Source organism: Tympanuchus pallidicinctus, unplaced genomic scaffold (genome assembly GCF_026119805.1).
Source record: "Tympanuchus pallidicinctus isolate F22 unplaced genomic scaffold, pur_lepc_1.0 scaffold3, whole genome shotgun sequence".
Lineage (NCBI taxonomy): Eukaryota > Metazoa > Chordata > Aves > Galliformes > Phasianidae > Tympanuchus > Tympanuchus pallidicinctus.
This window is the reverse complement of record NW_026294747.1, coordinates 62727920-62746106: the sequence shown is the minus strand read 5'-3', so window position 1 is coordinate 62746106 and position 18187 is coordinate 62727920. Positions and strand designations below refer to the sequence as shown.

Here is an 18187-nt window from a genome sequence, read left to right as displayed (position 1 = left end):
AACGAAATGAAAGCAATTAAAACCTGCTTTTCAGGTCAAAGCCATTCTCCCAAGAGTTGTTTTCTCTTTCAGCTTTCAGTGAAAATGACATTTGGAATTGAAAATTCAAAACCTTTTCTTCTAGGAAAAGACAAAAGAAAGTATTTTCACTTTGACTTTCTGCTTCTATTCCCAGCTCAAAGGATGCAAGGATCAAGCCCAGACTCCTGGGCTGGGATGAGGGAGAGGCTGGATCCCAACTGGACCATGTGAATCATGGACACCAAACCTGCACGTGGGAGCTGGGACCTCATCCCACTCCTGGAGACAGTGGCTCTTTGAAGGCCTGTGCAGCCATGCTGCATTGCTTCTGCCTTCCTCAGGCTTGAGCACTTCTGTCCTCAGTCAGTCCTTCCCAAGTGGGTTGGGATCTGCTGTCTCAGCAAGAGAACACCACACAACCCTGACCTCCTTTTGGGTGGGAGTGCTGCAGCTTGCAGCAATTTCATCAAACAGCTGCAGGCTGAGGTTCAGGAGCCCAATTTCTTAAAGAAGAAGAAAGCTAAGAAGTGAGCCCCAGGAGTTTTGCTTCACTTTTAGTGACAGTTTGGTCTCTTTCTATAAAAGCAGAAAATTGACCAGTGTAGCTCTTGGAGTCAGGTGGCATCCATCTCAGCATCTGCCTGTGACTGGCCTGGAGGGAAACAGGCTTTCTGAACTGGGGATGCTGAAAGAAAGAAAAAAAGCTTTCTTAGCATCCCATAGCTGGAGTTGAACACATCTGTTAATGTAATGAAATTCAGCCACCCAGGCACTCCCTGCTAGCAAGCTATCTCAATTACGACTTAATATTCTATAGGCCATATATCTTCCTATATATTCATGAAAAACAAAGGACTAAGCCCTGAATACAGATGGAGCTGGGGGGAGGCATCATGAGAGAGGGGTTTTTTGGAGGCTGCTCCTCACAGCCCAATGCTGGTGTGAACGTTGGCAGCCTGCAGTGGTTGGGTGCTCCCCCAGTGCCAGCCCAAAGCGAAGATCCCTTGCTGGGTGTCCATCCTGGGGGGTCCTAATTCTCCATGAGCTTTACTTGTTCTTGCAGGGAGTTGTGTTTTGTGAGTTGTTTGTTTTTTTCCCCCAAGATGGATCTTTGACCATTAAAGTTGGCCACGCTGGAAGATGCCTCAGTGATTATTTGTAGTTTCTGGTGCATTATTCTTGGTCTGTGTATGCATATATTTGTGTTAGTTACACATATGTTTGCTCTTGTTTTTTTGCAGGAATCTTATTAGTGTTAGTAGCAGGCACAGGTCTCAGGACAAGACTTGGACCTTGAGCTTGGAGAGGCTTGGGCTTGTTAGAATAGAATCATAGGATTTCCTAGAATCAGAATGGATTGGAAGTTCTAACACCCTTAGCAGTCTGTCTCTTCTCACTCCAGCCCCACTCCTTCTATCTGCTTTGGTTTTGGGTTTCAGCTGTCCCTGTTTCTCTTTTGGCCCCTTCTCATGATCTTGGATCATGCATCTCAGTGCATCTTCCCACCAGCACTCCTTGGGCAGTGCATGTGGGGATGTTAGGAGGCACAGGGAGTCCCACCATGTGCAACCAGCAAAGCCCTTGTTGAGAGAGCTCTTCTGGTGGTTTGTATCCCAGAACATGATCCCACTACACAGCTTGAACCTACATGGTTTTCCACTTGGTGACTTCTATCTCCTGCCTTGCTCCATGAAGGTCCATGCAAGAAGGTTCGTGGCATGATTTTGAGATGTAGTTTGGAGGAGACCGTGCCTCTGGTCAGCAGGTGAGAGTTTCTAACCTGCTTATGGACCCATCCCCTGGGGCAACCCAAGTCCAGAAGTGTTGCCTGCAGAAAGCAGCCTTGTGGCCAAGGTCTGGAGATGATGGAGATGACCAAACGCCTTGCACCTTCCTTAACAGTGTGCACCAAAATGTGCAAAATTCAGTGCTTCCAGGACATGACATTGCCATAGGTAGATCATACCGTAACCTGAACGTGCCCTGCAGTGTACACTGCTGTAGGAACATCTCCCAGAGAGGTGGTGTTACTCAGAACATTGCATTTGGTGTCCCATGCACTGGCCGTGCTGTGCAAAACTCAGGATTTGCTGTGAAAATTTGCCTGTGAAGTGCTTGTGGCTTGTGGATGTCACATTTCTGCCCTATTCTTTCAGCAGGAGCCTCTGCAAATAAACTGTGAATATTTATGGGCAGATTTTCAAATGAGACTGGGATCCTTCAGAAGCAGTCAGCTTTCATGGCTGAATAATAGAAGTCGGTAGGAAACGGGGTTTTCTTCCTGTTTTGTGGGAAATCTCATGATTTTGGATTCTTTTCCCCAAACCAAACCAAACTCAAAGCTCTCCGCAAGACAGAATAAAATTAAACAATCATATTGGGCCAATCAAAATGCCGTTCTGAAGCTGAGTTGTGCTCTCTGTGATCTGCCAGTGCCAGAACCCATCTCTATCAAACTCTTAGTTTGGTTTTTGCTTCTTGCAGGAGCAATTCGGCCACATTATGGGAGTGCTGGAGAAGCTGTGATTTCAGACCCAAGGAATGTTATTTCTTCTTACTGAAGAGTGCTCAGACCTCTCTGTGAGCAAGCTCAGCTCAGCTGAGCTCTGAAATAACTGTATCCTTGTGAGCTGCAGTTTTCCCAAGTTGGTGCAGACACTGAATACTGGATTTGTCCCATCCTGCTGCTACTACATCCTACTTTCCCTATGGTGAGCTCCCTGGGGCTGCAGTGATCCTCTGAGCTTTGGGCTGGGCTGTTCTCATTGCATTTGTGGTCTTTCCCAGTGTCCAGAGTAAACCAATCCATGGTGGAGGCAGAGCTTCTGCTGCTGGGTGGTGCACAGATTCACTCTGGACATGGGGAACGTGGAAGGGGAGAAGGGATTACATAGCAACCAACACAAGCAGTATGGTACATCAATGGAGTTAAGCATGAATTATAGTAGAATCATAGACCCATAGTCATAAAATGGTAGAATTTGAGTTGGAAGGACCCTTTAATATCATTTGGTTCCAGTCCAACCATGGTCAGGAGCACCTCCCACCAGACCAAGTTGCCCCACATCCCATCCAGCCTGACATTTTTATGCTGCATCTGGCCTGACCAAGGTTACAAATCCCTGTGAGAAGATGCTCTGCACTCTAATGGAGATCAGCCCCAGATACTTGTCCTGGGTGACCACTGACTTCCGCTGTGAGATGGGGATCCTCTTTTTCAGGTTATGAATATAGGAACTAGCAAATTAGGAGCCCTGAGCACCTGGCTGTTGGTATCTGCTGGTCAGAGGATGGACCTTCCCACCTCAGACAATCTAGGGCTCTGTGCTTCATGGGGAATCCTAGCAGCACCAGGAGGTGAAAACCATCAATGTACCCCTATGCCGGTTGATGCACAAATTGCTTTTTTTTTAATGTCTCCTTATTTCTTGGAAATAATATTTCTTTTTCCTTCATCACTGGGGAGCAAAGTACCCCTTGGGGTAAGGGCACACCATATATCAAATATTACTCTTCCCAATGGGGTATTTTTCCTTAGATAATTAAGCAGTTCATGGCAGATTTATTGTGCTATGGATAGCCTGGTACCATGCATATTTTTTTCCTTCCAGGTCACAAGCTCTGCCTCAGAATCATTCTGAAGGTTGCTGTAGACTGGGAAACTTAATTCTTGCTCCCATACACCCTATGAAACAGGAAAGAAAAAGTGATTCTCTCTATAGTGTTATCCACCCTCCCATATTCTATGTCTTACACGCAGAAGTATGTCTACTAGATCCCAGTTTGGGGCTGTATTGGTGGAATGGGACTAAGGTTGCTAAACCAGGAAAGGTTCTGCTGTACACATGAGGTCTGGCTGGCCAACAGCATCCCTTTTTCCTGCTACTCCACTTGTGGCTGTGCCTGAGAGGGAAAGTGGGTGGTTCATCACCCACCTTGGCCAGTGCAGAATGGCTCATTGGGTGTGAAGAGAAGGATGCCCAAAGCCTTGGGACAGCATGGCATGAACCACAAGGATGTCTTCCCTGGAGGACCCAAGGAATGACCTGTTGAATGCCCCACACACTTTAGCAGCATCACTGCCCCATCTGTGTAATTAAGTGCATCTTGATTTAGTAACCACGCAGTGGCTTGGGAAGTGAATTTAGCTAAATCAAATTAAGCCACTTCAGTTCTGAATGAGAACATCCTCGCAGGGTCTTAATGCAGTTTAACTGATATGCTGCGTACATTAACTCAGATTAATTTTCCCCAGTGTCTCTGGGTAGATGAGCCTTCAGAACCAAAGAGGCCTGAATTTGTTTTAGGCTGATTTATTTTAGGAATGAGTTACATAAATCAAATTATGGCTCCTTGGACTCATGGATGGGAGCAGTGGGTTGACGTGGTTTGGGCTGGATTGCTTTGAGAGCAGAGCTTGAGCTCATTTGCACTCTTGGACACAGGTATTCCTGAGGTCAACTTTTGAATTTCTACTCAGGACAGGGCCCGAAAAATTGGGGAAAGCTCTTCCATCCACTGCTGTGATTGAAGACATCTGGGAATCTGCAGGCATTGCTGTGAAGAATGGAAACCATCATGGTTGAGTTCTGGGTTCATGGGGAGGGTTGGCAAACAACGAAATAAATATGAATTTTGGTAATGTTGGGGAATTTGAGGATGTGAAGAGGGAGGTCAGGAAATGGTGGAGGTGAATCATCTGGGTACAGGAGAGTCACGGCCCTCCTGATGTGCCATCTAAGAAGATGATGGTGGTAATGATGATGATGGCATTCAGAGAGGACAGTATCTGTACAGAGGATCCACTAAGGCCGTCCTCTGGCCCCATCCACAGCCAGACCATAAAGCCTCAGCACTTCTCATTGGGACTCAGAGGTGAAGCCCGGAATAAGATGGATGCTCAGGCTGTTCATGGATGAGGTTGTGTGCATTGGGGCACATCTGCATGGGGTCAGCTGGGCTTCATGGTCCTGGTTGTTCACCCAGAGGGTGGTGAGGCACTGGAACAGGTTGCCCAAGGAGGCTGTGGATGCCCCATCCCTGCAGGCATTCAAGGCCAGGCTGGATGTGGCTCTGGGCAGCCTGGGCTGCTGGTTGGTGACCCTGCACACAGCAGGGGGTTGGAGCTGGATGAGCACTGTGCTCCTTTTCAACCCAGGCCATTCTGTGATTCTGTGATTCTATGAAAGAGTGTGGCTCAGCCCCATTGCCTGGCCTGTCAGTTATAATCAGCTGAAACGTGACTAGGGGAGAAGTGTTGGCCATGAGATGCAGTTGGACTGGATCCAGGAGTTATATTTAAGCTGCTGAGATTTTAAGTGGGATTTTGCCAACACTTTGCTTATACGTGCATGGTAATTCAGCAAAATGCAGAAGGATATGAAAAACAAAACAAAACAAAGCATTTTAAAGCTTGCTCTTTCTGCTCATGTTTTGCTTGGCTGCTCTTTCACCCTGATGCATAGCTGGCTAATAGCACAGCTTGCTCTGCAGCCCTGCAGGCAGCTGGAGGTGGCGCATCAGTGCAGCAGGGAGGAGGAACAGCAGGTTGGGTGCATCTGCTGGGGATGCCCTAATTGATGTGGAAGTGCTCCCTGCTACAGGGAGAGCCATGAGCTGGGAAATTCTCTCGTACACCTTCCATGCGGGTGAATTCAGCTAACAAGCTCTGGGGCACACTGTCTGCCTATAGGTAGATTTTATCTACCTCAAACCCATCTATAAATGAATACAAAAAGTGAGTGCACGGAAGATGCAGGAGAGGTGTATGTATCTGTTGGTTGCATTCCAGCAGCCCCCTTGCAGCAGTTTGGCATCCCAGTCATTTGTAGCAAGGTTAAGGAGCAAGATGCAATGTTTGGTTGGAGGAAAGGCTTTCCTGGCCGCAAAGAGCTGGTGCAAAAATCAACTTCCACAGCAAAGTTAGAGAAACCCTTTATAAGGATCATCTTTCTGCACAGGGTTTGGAGTCTAGATAGATAGTAGGGTTTGGTCTTGCTGCTCCAGATGCTGGGGAGGCTTTGGGAGCTTTCCCTCACCACGACAATGTGGGCCCAAGATCTTGGTTGAGTCCTGATGATGGCATCTCATGGGATGCCTCCACACCTCCACCTCTGGCTCTGTTTTTTGCAAACACCATCTGCTGGTGCTGCTGCTCTCCCAGCCTTCCTCTTAAATAATGTGCCACGGTCAGTTTTCCCTTGGTTGATGCCATTTACCAATGCAAAAAGTGCTGGTATGCTGCAAAATCGGCAAGGATGGGAAGTGCATCTCCATGGGACTCTCCTGGTCACTTGGTGTAGTTCATCCTCAGCCAACACAGTGCCCTTTTTCTGATCGTGATGTTTCTCCCCCTCATTAGAAATGCCAGCTCCTGCCTCTTTTAATTGGCTTCACTTCTGAGCTCTTTGTGCCCCAGCATTGATGAGTGACATAGCAGACAGCAACGTGACACCCTTCTGCTGGTTGTACAAGGAGCATGGATGAGGCCATGGTTTCAGGCATTCATCTGCTGCAGAAACATCAAAGCAAAAGGCCAGTTTTTGACAGCTGCTGAAAAAATCCCTTTGTGATGTCTCTGGGTAGACTTCTGTCCAGATGAGAGATTCTGCTGGCTGCCCCCTGGGCTGGAGAATTGGGAGCATTGCTGCTTTTGGTAGACAAAAAATCCCTCTTCTGGGTGACGTACCATCGTGACTCACCAGGTTTTCAAGTCCCCAGAGCAATTTTCTTCAAAATATTCTTTTTCCCCCCACTATCATCTTACAAAACTGAGCAGAGGCTGTAGTGCAGAACTCATAGAATCACAGAATCATTGACATTAGAAAGGACCACTAAGATCCTCCAGTCCAACTGTCAACCCATCAACACCATGCCCACCAAATTCAGTTTCCTAAATGTTTGCCATGCTTGAGGAATGGTTGCATGCTTCCTAGCGCCATCTGAGATGCTGTGGAAGTGGCTTGCAGATGGGATTTGAGCACTCTGGGAGATCTGTGGTCCTATGTGATGGCAGGTGGAAGTGTGGAGGGATCTCACGGGGTATTTCATATAGCATGGGATACCTGATCAAGAAATAACAGAAAGCTTATCATCCATCCTTCCTTTCCTCCATCCATCCATCCATCCATCCATCCATCCATCCATCCATCCATCCATCCAACCATCCATCCATCCATCCATCCATCCATCCATCCATCCATCCATCCACACACCCATCCATCCATCCTTGGTTTGTCTACTATTCCCATCCCACAGGACATGGGGGTACGAGAAAGTGAAAATGATCAGATCTTTCCCTTTCTTTTCCCTGTAGCCTTTCCACATGCTTCTGGTTCCATGCTTCCATGGAACCAGAAATAATGTCCAGCTTCCATCTCTTGAAGTTGAAAGGATCCATGAAATGGAGGTTCCTCAAAGCTCCTTGTGTTTTTTGTATATCTGGAGGACTTCATAACATAAAGATGTCCTCATTCAGCCAGAAAACCAGCTCTGTCCTCCAAGTGACCTGCTGTAACCAATGTCAAGCAGATGATATTGGAAAGTGGATGAGCTGTGAGGTCCCCTGCAACACACGCCATTCTGTGATTCTGTAATTCTATGTTCAAGGCTAAGTATGAGGTGGGCAAACAGAAGGTAATCCTTCACATGCACAGCTTTTGGTATTCAATAAACCCTTGCTTAGCAATGTGTCCTGCAAAGCCTGACAGTGCAGAATAAAATTCCAGAAACGTGTGAAGAAAACACCCTCTATAGCAGAAGGATGCAAAACTTACTGCAGAAGACAAACCCCATTCTCTTGGCCCAGTGAGACAATTCCTAAACAGTGCTTGTCACCTTGTCTCTTCTGAGCAGCTCTCCCTTTTCAACTATCTTGTTATAAAAGGGAGCCAGGAAGTGCTTCAAGCTCTCTATAATTCTCTATCTTTTTTTCATATTACGATATTTGAAAGAAAAATACCCCAAGTGCTCTAATGAAACTCCTGCTGAATTTATTACGTGATTGTTAGAGGGCTGAAAATGTCCTGTAAAAGACAGATTTCAACAACGGGAAAACCTACAGCCTGTGTCTGCAGCAGATGAAGCTGCGTTCAATAGAACAACATCTTAAAGGTATTTGGGTACAGTGAATGCACCAGATCTGCTCCAGAAATAATGCCTCTTATTTTTATGATGTTGGCCCATGGTGTCAGAGGCAGATGTTGGTGATATGGCAGCAGAAGTTGAGCCTTCCCACCAGTATTTTGCTATGAAAGATAAGCCACGTTCTGGATGGCCATGCACAGCTGTCGTACCATGAAATGAATGAAGAGCTTCTCAACCAGGTCGTCTGTGCAAATCAGCAGATTGTGAACAGGGAGCTGTGTGCAGAGCTGGATATCAGCTTCAGTGCATTGGAAATGATGGTGCAATGTTGGATTTCTGCAAGGTTTGCACCAGGTTGGGTCCCGTGAATGCTCACACAGGAACAGAAGGAACACTGTAAGTGTGTCAGGACCTACTGAACCAAAATGAAGCTGAAGGTGACAGTTTCCTGGATCGCATCATTGCTGGTGGTGAGAGGTGGTGTGACACTACAAGCTGGATCAAAACAAGTCCGTTGTGAATTCCCCATTGAAGAACAAGCTCAAGAAAGAGCCCTCAGCAGGTAAAGTGATGTGAGCTGTCCTTTGGGGTAGGAAAGGGGTGATCCTTCTGGATTTCCTGGAAGCCAGACAAACCATCAACTCTGACCTAGTGGTGGTGACTCAATCTTCCAGCCAGGCCAGAAGAGAAGACGACATTTCTCTTGTAATGCGATAATGCCAGGCCCTCTACCAGTCTGAAGGCTGTGGAGCACGCTGCCAGTCTTGGCTGGACCATCCTACCCCACCCATGGGTAATCCAGATTTGGTACCTTGTGATCTCCATCTGTTGAGGTCAATGAAGGATGGACTGTGTAGGCAACGATGCCGTCACAGCAGCTGTGAAACAGTGCATCAACTCTGCTGGTGCAGATATTTACAAGTGTGGCATGCAGGCTCTTGTTCATCACAGATAAAAATGCATAGCTAGTGGTGGTGGCTACCCTGAAAGAATAATGCTTGGTAGCTGAGAATTGGCTGTATCAACAACTGTTACTGTATCTTCCATGGAAATAAGCAGGAGGCATTACTTTTGGAGCAACCTACCCAACCAATAGCCACGGACGCTTTCTACTGTTCATGATTTTTACCTCTTGGGTATCTCAGAAACTGCAAAGTGGAGGTCGGAGGAGATCACTCCACCTCAGATCCAGCAGCAAAGGTTTGACACGATTTCTTGAGGGAGCGTTTGAGCTGCAGCTGCCTGGCTGCAGGATTTTGACCTATTGTTTGCTAAAATAATGATGGAGAAAAAGAAGAAAGAGTATTATTGTTTGTAAGCTGAGGGTGGCTCACGTCCTGGGAGTGCCTGGCAGAAGTAACCACGGCTTGATATTTTGTGAAATGCTTGCTTGAGGCACTGATGCTACTGAGACTTTGTCCTTCAGAAAACTGTAGAACAGCTAATGTGCAAAATTTCTTAAGGACCTGTCCCTCTCTCTGCATGAAGCATATCTCTTTGGAGCGCCAAGCGTTTTGCACGGAGATGTAAGGAAAGGAGCCTTCCCATGCCTGTCAACACTTGGGTTGCAGAAAAGCTTTTCAGCTGGTCTCCATTGGAGCTGGGAATAAATCACGTCAAATCAAGAGGAGTTCCGGAGAGCTGATGCTGTGCTCCAGCTCCACAGGCAGCTCAGCAGCACGCAGCCACTTGCTCCCTGTCCTCAGGTGGGACGGGGAGAGGGCTGGAGAGGGAATAGGACAGGAACTCATGGGTTGAGATAAAGGCAGTTTAATTGGTGAAGCAAAAGCCACACGCGCAAGCAGAGCGAAGCAAGGAATGCGTGGAGTACTGCCCAGCTGCAGGAAGATGCTCAGCCACTTCCAGGGAAGCCGGGCTCATCACATGTCAGTTTCTTGGGAAGGAAAATGCCAGCATTCCCAGCGTCCCAATGAATGCTCTGAAGGTCATACTGGAAGACAACTTCATACTGACGTCCCATGGAAACGCTGCTCCGCTTTGTGTAGATGCTGGCGATGTCTTGCTGATATCAGTAGGAGTTTGGCTGGTGGAGGACCTACAGGCTTGGCAGGAGGTGGCGTTTGAGCACTCATACGCTCCGCTGATCAAATGGAGATGGCTTTATTGCCCCCACTGAGAATAAAACTCTGTTTTCATTCCTTGGAAATAATAAAACCAGAAGGAATATTAACCTTCTTGCAGCTTTTATAATTGCTATTGGCTTTGTAGAGATGGAGACTGCAGCCAGGCATCTTGCTGCAAAGTGATAAAGGGGCCAAAGCCAGAGCCTTTTCAAATTCGTGGAAATAAACTTCCACTGCCTTTAATGAGTTTGAATTAAACTCTGAAACGTTGTCCATCTGGATCCCATTTCCAAGCAGAGCGAATGCTGGGGTGGAAGGTAAATTAGCCTCATAGCAAGCTTACTTTAAGTACAGATTTAGTAATGTGAAAGCAGTAAAGTGAAAACTCATTTTTTAAATAAGTATCACAACTTTCTTATGTGATGGAGTAGCCAAGACTGGGAGAAATGCAGTTGTGGGAGCCTCCATAAACTGCAGTTAAGGAAGTCTGGGCCTGTTAAACTTGGCGGTATTCAGTTCATGAGCACAATGAATCCCAGTAGCTCTATTTAAAGGCATTTTCAAGGACATTAACAAATGAGCTTCACTAATAACTAATAACTAAGACAAGGGAGGTTTAGGTTGGATATTAGGAGGAAGTTTTTCACCCAGAGGGTGGTGAGGCACTGGCACAGGTTGCCCAAGGAGGCTGTGGATGCCCCATCCCTGCAGGCGTTCAAGGCCAGGCTGGATGTGGCTCTGGGCAGCCTGGGCTGCTGCTTGGTGACCCTGCACACAGCAGGGGGTTGGAACTGGATGAGCATCGTGGTCCTTTGCAACACAGGCCATCCTATGATTCTAGGATTCTATGATCCTATGATTCTATCATTCTATCATTCTATCATTCTATCATTCTATCATTCTATCATTCTATCATTCTATGAGCTACCATATCATTTAGGGGATCTCGCCCTGATCTTCACTTGGTGTGAAGGTGGACAGCCATCCCTTGCTCCCAGTTCTAGTCTCTGTTTTAGGGTTATTTTGACATCTGTTATGTGGAGATCCACTTTCTAGGATGTTGCTTGTATGTCAGAGGACAAAGCAAAGCAAACCCCAAACATTTGATTTTGTTTTACACCATCTTAAAAATAAATCATTTTCATGACCAGTGGATCACAGGCAGCCCCTCGTGGTGGGCGATGACGTTTATGGTGGGTTTGGACGAAGGAGGCGTAGATTTCCTTCACTTTCACCAAGCAGGGAACATAGCAGAAGAAAGAAACCAAAGACCAGAAAGGTGGTTCTTAAGGAAGACAGCACAAGAGAAGAGCAAAGCGCCTGCTTGCTTTTGTGACCACAGTTTAAAAAGAAAAACAAAACCAACAACTAAAAAAAGTACAAAAAAAGTTCGTGCTTTTGCAGTGCTGAAGTGTGAATACTGAAATAAAGACCCTCATTCAGCAGAGCCACTGGTAGGACTGGGCATGGAGCTGGAGATGGACCCCCAGAGGATGTGTAACCCAAAAGCCCTCACTGCTACCTGAGCCAAAAAGCCATGAACCATTTTGGCTCCGCTGCTTGCAAGAGGTCTCATGGTCAATCTCTGCACGTGTTCAGGTGAGCTTTGAGCTTTTTAAAGGGCTTTTTTTTCGTTTTTTTTTCGGCTGAAGACTAATTCTAAGGATGATATTTATTGTTTCTTTGAAGCTGCTGCATCCTTTCTTCCAGAGAAACCTTTCTGTCTGTCCTGGGATGTCACATTGCCCAACACGGCTCTCTGAAGAAGAGTAATTCCACCCCAGTGCAACCTATGGCAGTAGAAGACTGAAGACTTGTCTTCTCTCCCCATGCAGACAGAGCCCAAGAGCCCTGGCTTTTAAGCATCTGCGTCAAGATTCACCCCTTCCTGCTAAACTCCTTTAAACGAGCTCTCGATAATAAATAAAACAAATCCCAAGCCCTCTGTGCAGGCGTGCACATACGCACACATGCTCTCCATTGCCAGCCAAAAAAGAGTCAGCTTCACTAATGTCATAACTGCTAATTTATGCAAAGTGCCTTGTTTTGCCATTGAAGGCTTTTCATTCCTGACTATAGTCCAAGCAAAATCCCATTAGGTCCTAAAAATTAATTTAAGGCACATTTCTCCAGTTGTTTACAATTACTCTCCACACTAATTCAAGCAGCATGCCGATCCCCTCCTGCTGGTTTTAATTTATTTATTTCAGCCTAATTTCCCACCTCCCTGCAGTCACTCTGTGTACACTGGAGAAGCAGAAGATTCCAGAGCTAGCAGCATTGCAATGGACAGAAACTTTGTGCTTCTGCAAATCTGTGTGGGTTGTGTGTCCTGGAATTCGCTCAGCACTCTGCTGCAGCACCTTGAGAAGGTGGCAGTGGAAGAAGACCTGGAGCAGGAGGGGAGGAGAGGACAACTTTTGTGTTGTCCTTGCTGTGTTTTGGGTTCTGCGCGGGATGAAAGGCTGCTTAGTGGGTAAGGTCTTGGGTTGTGTGGCAGTGAGTGACACCAACCCCTGGGGTAGAGATCTACTGATGTGCTGAGATGTCTGAACTGGGAACCTAGGTAGAATACACCTGGTCTTTGTTGAATAGAATAATTTAGGTTGGAAAAGACCCTTAAGATCATCAAGTCCAACTGTCAACACAACCAAGCCCACCATCTTCCCAAGTGCCATGTCTACACATCCCTTAAGTACATCCAGGGACAGTGACTCCACCACCTCCTGGGCAGCTGTGCCAATGCATTACCTCCCTTTCCATGAGGAAATTCTTCCTGATATCCAATTTAATATCCAATCTAGCTTTGCAAGAAAATCCCACTGGTAGCTTGAAGCACTGCATGGGTCCTGACACAGCTTGGCTCCTCGTTAGTGACTTTTAATGAGAAATGGAACCTTTCTGGAGGCACTTCTTAGACTGAGCAGTCCCACTCCCTTGGAGGGACTGGGGCCCTAGCACACCTCTCTCGTGCTGCACAGCTGCAATGCCATTTCAAAGCAGTTTTGTGCAAAACCACAGCAGAACCTTTAGTGCAGAGGCTGTTTGCCAAGAGATGCTGGGGATGGGGATTCATATACGATCTCAACTTGAAGTTCCCCTCTCTTTGAATCATGCAATCATACAATCATTAGGACTGGAAACACCACCGAGGTCACCTCGTCCAACGGTCAATCCATGCCTATGGCTGCTCTAGACCACATCACTCAACCTGTGGAGATAATCACCAGTTTGAGCTACTGGGAGAGCTGGAAATGTTCTTGCTTTTGGTTCTCTGCCTCATTCCCCCATTGTAAGCTATTCTGTACTGCTTAGGTGAAGCTGCTGTAGGAGATGCTGCCATTCTGCCCTGCCTTGCTCCCGGTTGCACTTGGCTGTGAGCACACAACTGGTTCTCCAGAAGACCAAGGTCAACACCAACGTTTCAACACCCCTCTTGGTAGGACTGCTGCCAACTTTGGAAGGTTTCTATGCCCCCAAATTACTGCAGCTTTTTTTCTGATGTCGATTTAAGGACAGGATAAGTATTCAGGTCTTGCTGAGTGTTGTAGCTGCTCAGCTGCAGTCACCCTCTGTGTGTGTCCTGTAGGATCCTGTAGTCATCCTCTGCAGCTCCAGCCCAATCATTTCCATATGCTTCTTTGCACAATGGAACACAAAGTTCTCTATGAACAGCTTCAATGGGAGAGAAGGAGACTTTCACCCCAGAAAACCCTAAAAGCTGATCTGTGGAGTGTAGGTCTTGGTCAGTAACAGGGTTTTGATGTCTACAGCTAGTAGAAATGAAGCTGAATGGCATGAATCCTTGTCTAGTCTTTGATTCCCATCTGCTGTAATGTTTTCAGAAGTGGTTACTTTTCTTTGATTGACTTTTTCAGGCAAAGAAACATCCCCTGCAGTAGGATGGGATGGGATGGGATGGGATGGGATGGGATGGGATGGGATGGGGTGGGATGGGATGGGATGGAGTGGGGTGGAATGGAATAGTTCTGTTAGAAAGGACCCTGCAGTAGGGTGCACCCAGGCCTTGCACAGACTTCAGCAAAACCCCCTCTAATGTTCTGGATATTCCCAGTCAGGCTGTAGGCATCCCTGTTCATTGCATGGGAGCTGGACGATCTTCAACAGTCCCTTCCAACTCAAATGTTTCTATGATTTTATATTTATTTAGCTCTCTCCTGTTTTCACCACTTGTGCCATTGACACACCAGCAAACAAGTGGGTGATGGATCCTTTCTTCCTAGATGCCCAAACCCTCCTCTTGCCTCAGCCTTCTCCATCAGCCCCTCCTCATCTCTTTCCTTCTGCTCCATGTCCACCTGTTCTCAGGGTGTCATGGCTTCCTGCTCTCAGTGGCACACAGAATCACAAAATCATTAAGGTTGAAAAAGACCACTAGGATTACTAAATCTGATCCCAACCCACCCCCCCATGCCCACTGCCCACATCCCTCAGTCCCACATCTCCACTGTTGTGGAACACCTTCAGGGACAGCAGAGTGGGACAGAACTGGAGAACAATTTGAGTTGGAAGGGGCATCTTCAGTCATTTAATCTAATCCCAGTTCTCCTCAGACATCTCAAACTGTGCCCTAGGCTGAGCTTCTGATGTCACTCCTCAGGAAAAGCCACTGAAGCCTTTTCAATGGGACAATTTTTCTCTCTCCCACTCCCTTTGGACTTTGTGCAGCAGGGAAGGGTGAGCAAGCATGGTTCCCACTGGCACCCATTGGGAATCTGCAGGGGTGGTTGGTGCTAAGACAGGGAGCTGCCATTCAATGGGTTCTTCCAGGGCTCTCCTCGCCTTCCAGCAACAAGAAACCCTGTGGAGTTCCTAGCCAGGAGGCAACTCTTCATTGGCTTTAAAGGTTTGTTTTTCAGCAGCAAGGCTTGAACTAATTTGCCTGTGAGGCCCTCCAGAGACAACATCTCACCCACTGAGATAAGTGGTTGTAAGTTAAACAATGACAAATTGTCCTATTTTTTTTTTCCACGTCATTTTTTCCCTGCTTTTTTTTCTCCTGCTTTTCTCAGAAGGTAGCATATGCTCCTCAAAGAGGTTTTAATAAACAGGAGTGTATCTAATCTCTTTCTCCAATTTTAATTGAGTTTCCAGTGATGGAAGTCAAGAGAATTTGGGAAAAATGGGGCTTGGGTTCATCTTGTACATCTTCTGATATAGGTTACATATCAACATGAAGAGCATGAAAGCACTTGAAAGGGAGCCAGGAGGTTTCAGCTGTAGTGTGAAGTGGGGTGGTGGAATGGGATATGGGATTTGGTGTGGGATGTGGGATGTGTGCTGTGATGTTCAGGGTTGGGATGGAATGGGATGAGATGGAATGGAATGGAATGGCATGGGGTGAAATGGGAAAGGATGGGATGGAATGGGATGGGATGGGATGGGATGGGATGGGATGGGATGGGATGGTGGGATGGGATGGGATGGGATGGGATGGGATGGGATGGGGTGGGATGGGATGGGATGGGATGGGATGGGATGGGGTGGGATGGGGTGGGGTGGAATGGGATGGGATGGGATGGGGTGGAATGGAATGGAATAGTTCTGTTAGAAAGGACCACAAAGATTATCCAAAGATATCACCTTATCCAACTGCCTGATGACTTCATATCTAACTAAAAACTAAAGCATATGAATGAACTGTTCTTCATGCTGCTGAATGCCTTGGCAGGAGGAGATGGACTTGATCTCTATTTGTTAATAATACAGTGTGATGGCTGTAGAGAATTCAGTCAACAAGGGTCAAACCACAAAGTCCTCTTTTTAAAATGAATTCTTCGTACATCCTCACTGAGCCTAACAGGCACTCATAGACATAATGCACAACTAAGAGCTGTGTTCATTATTCAAGATCTTCCAGAGGGAGCCTGACCTTACAAAGCAACTGAAGTTCTCCCTCCACTCCTGTCATTTTAATTAACATCAGCAGAAATAATCTTAACGACTTCAACTATTAATCTTTCCTAGCTGGCTCCAGACTCCTTGCTATTAATCATATCTGTATTAGTAGTTAGGTACCATTCCTGGTGCATCAGATAGAGATGGCTTCTCTCCTTTCCATAGGAATAGAGGTCAAGTCCTGCAAGCCCTTGGGCAAACAGATCCATTCCTATCAATGGGCCCATGATCTTCCCACCCCTATCTGCCCAATCCCCACTGACCCATCAGCCTACACATGGTTTTACAGTCTGTTTCTTTGATAAAATGCAGAAGCAAGAAATCCAGTGAACACTAAACGACTTCATTATTGCCTTCACTATTTCATGTGAAAAAAAAAGACTCAGCCAGATTTTCTGACCAGAAAATCCTCCAGACTCAAAGCCTCCTATCTTATTCTCAAGCATCTGCCCGGAGCTGCAGAGATAGCTGAGGAGACAGAAGGAGAAATGAAGCAAACTTTTAGAAGAGCCTGATATAACGAACACGCTCCTTTGGCTTCCCTATGCTAAGTGGCACTGATGAGACTCACAGGCTGCGGTGTGTCAGAAATGATGCTGGTACAAGGAAGGGATGAGATTTTGAAGAACTTTCTGCCTTTAGCACGTTGTTCTTCCTCTGGAGCTTCTGTGTTCAGTCATTTGTGATTATGCAACAGCTAGAAAATGACAAGAGCACACCTACTGATCTGCTCCTAAATTGAGATTAGACCCACTCCATCATACTTCATGTGAGCAATGAACAGCAGTCACAGAATCACAGAATCACCCAGGTTGGAAGGGACCTCTAGGATCATGTAGTTCCAACCCCCTGCCTAGCAGGGCCACCAAACACACATTCAGATCAGGTTGCCCAGGACCCCATCCGACCTGGCCTTGAACACGTCCAAGGACGGGGCATCCACAACCTCCCTGGGCAGCCCGTTCCAGGGCCTAACTACTCTCCTTGTGAAGAACTTCCCCCTAACATCCAACCTAAATCTTCCCTCCCTCAACTTGGATCCATTTCCCCTAGTCCTGCTATTATATACCACTAACTGAACACTGTGGTACCAAGAAACACATCCACAATATCCTGGCGAGAAAAATCTGTGTAATTTCCCCTGCCACCCTGCTGAAATTCTCTGGGTGGTTCACCATCTGTATTGTTCCCTTCTGAATGGCCCATTCAGGCTCTCAGCTTCTATGTGTAAAAGCCTTCTGTGCTGCTAACACGAAAAAATTCTCTCTACACAAGCTCTCAGAGCAAATACAGCAGTTCTACCAATGACTGAAAGGGCAGGGAAGAAGGGTGCAATATGACCTCAATGCCCTCCTCCTTTCTCTTCGTCTTGCAGCTTCTCTTCTATTTTTGGAGCCATGGGCAAGCCTGATTTAATTGTTGGCAACCCTGACCATGGCAGAGGGGTTGGGTCTTGATGATCTTTGAGGTCCCTTTCAACCCAACCCAACCCAATCCAATCCAATCCAATCCAACCCAACCTAACCCAACTCAACCCTCTCCTCTCCTCTCCTCTCCTCTCCTCTCCTCTCCTCTCCTCTCCTCTCCTCTCCTCTCCTCTCCTCTCCTCTCCTCTCCTCTCCTCTCCTCTCCTCTCCTCTCCTCTCCTCTCCTCTCCTCTCCTCTCCTCTCCTCTCCTCTCCTCTCCTCTCCTCTCCTCTCCTCTCCTCTCCTCTCCTCTCCTCTCCTCTCCTCTCCTCTCCTCTCCCATTCCCTCTTTCTTGCATGATCTTTCATGCATTTACTTACTCCCTGAAGGGGACCTTTTGTGCTGTTGACCCACAGGAGGAGCTCAGAGGCTCTCTGTGAAGCTCAGATTTCTGCATAAAACAAGCAGCAAGAAAGCATCTTGTTCTAAAAAATCCACGGTGTAAAAAGCAGGTATGACTCATTTAGCTCCAGGGTTGCACCCTCTCTCAGACGGGTCTCCAGTGGCAGGATACTGGAATGCTCCAGTCCATACTGCACTCTCACATAGCTCAGTTCACCCCCCTTGGGTCCAATCTGCAGGTAACAACACCTCCTTCAGTTCCCTGGCC

The 18187-nt window shown here is 46.9% G+C and overlaps 1 long non-coding RNA gene across 3 annotated transcripts; it reads left to right on the top strand.

Moving 5' to 3' along the window:
- Positions 1–1350: 1350 nt before the first annotated feature.
- Positions 1351–12131, top strand: LOC128085286 (uncharacterized). Of its 3 annotated transcripts, XR_008208878.1 has the most exons (3): positions 1351–2732; positions 4467–4602; positions 11634–12131. It is a non-coding gene; the product is annotated as an uncharacterized LOC128085286 (long non-coding RNA). The 3 variants fall into 3 exon arrangements; XR_008208877.1 differs by having other exon boundaries at positions 1351–4602; positions 11637–12131; XR_008208876.1 differs by having other exon boundaries at positions 1351–4602.
- The last annotated feature ends 6056 nt before the right edge of the window (positions 12132–18187 follow it).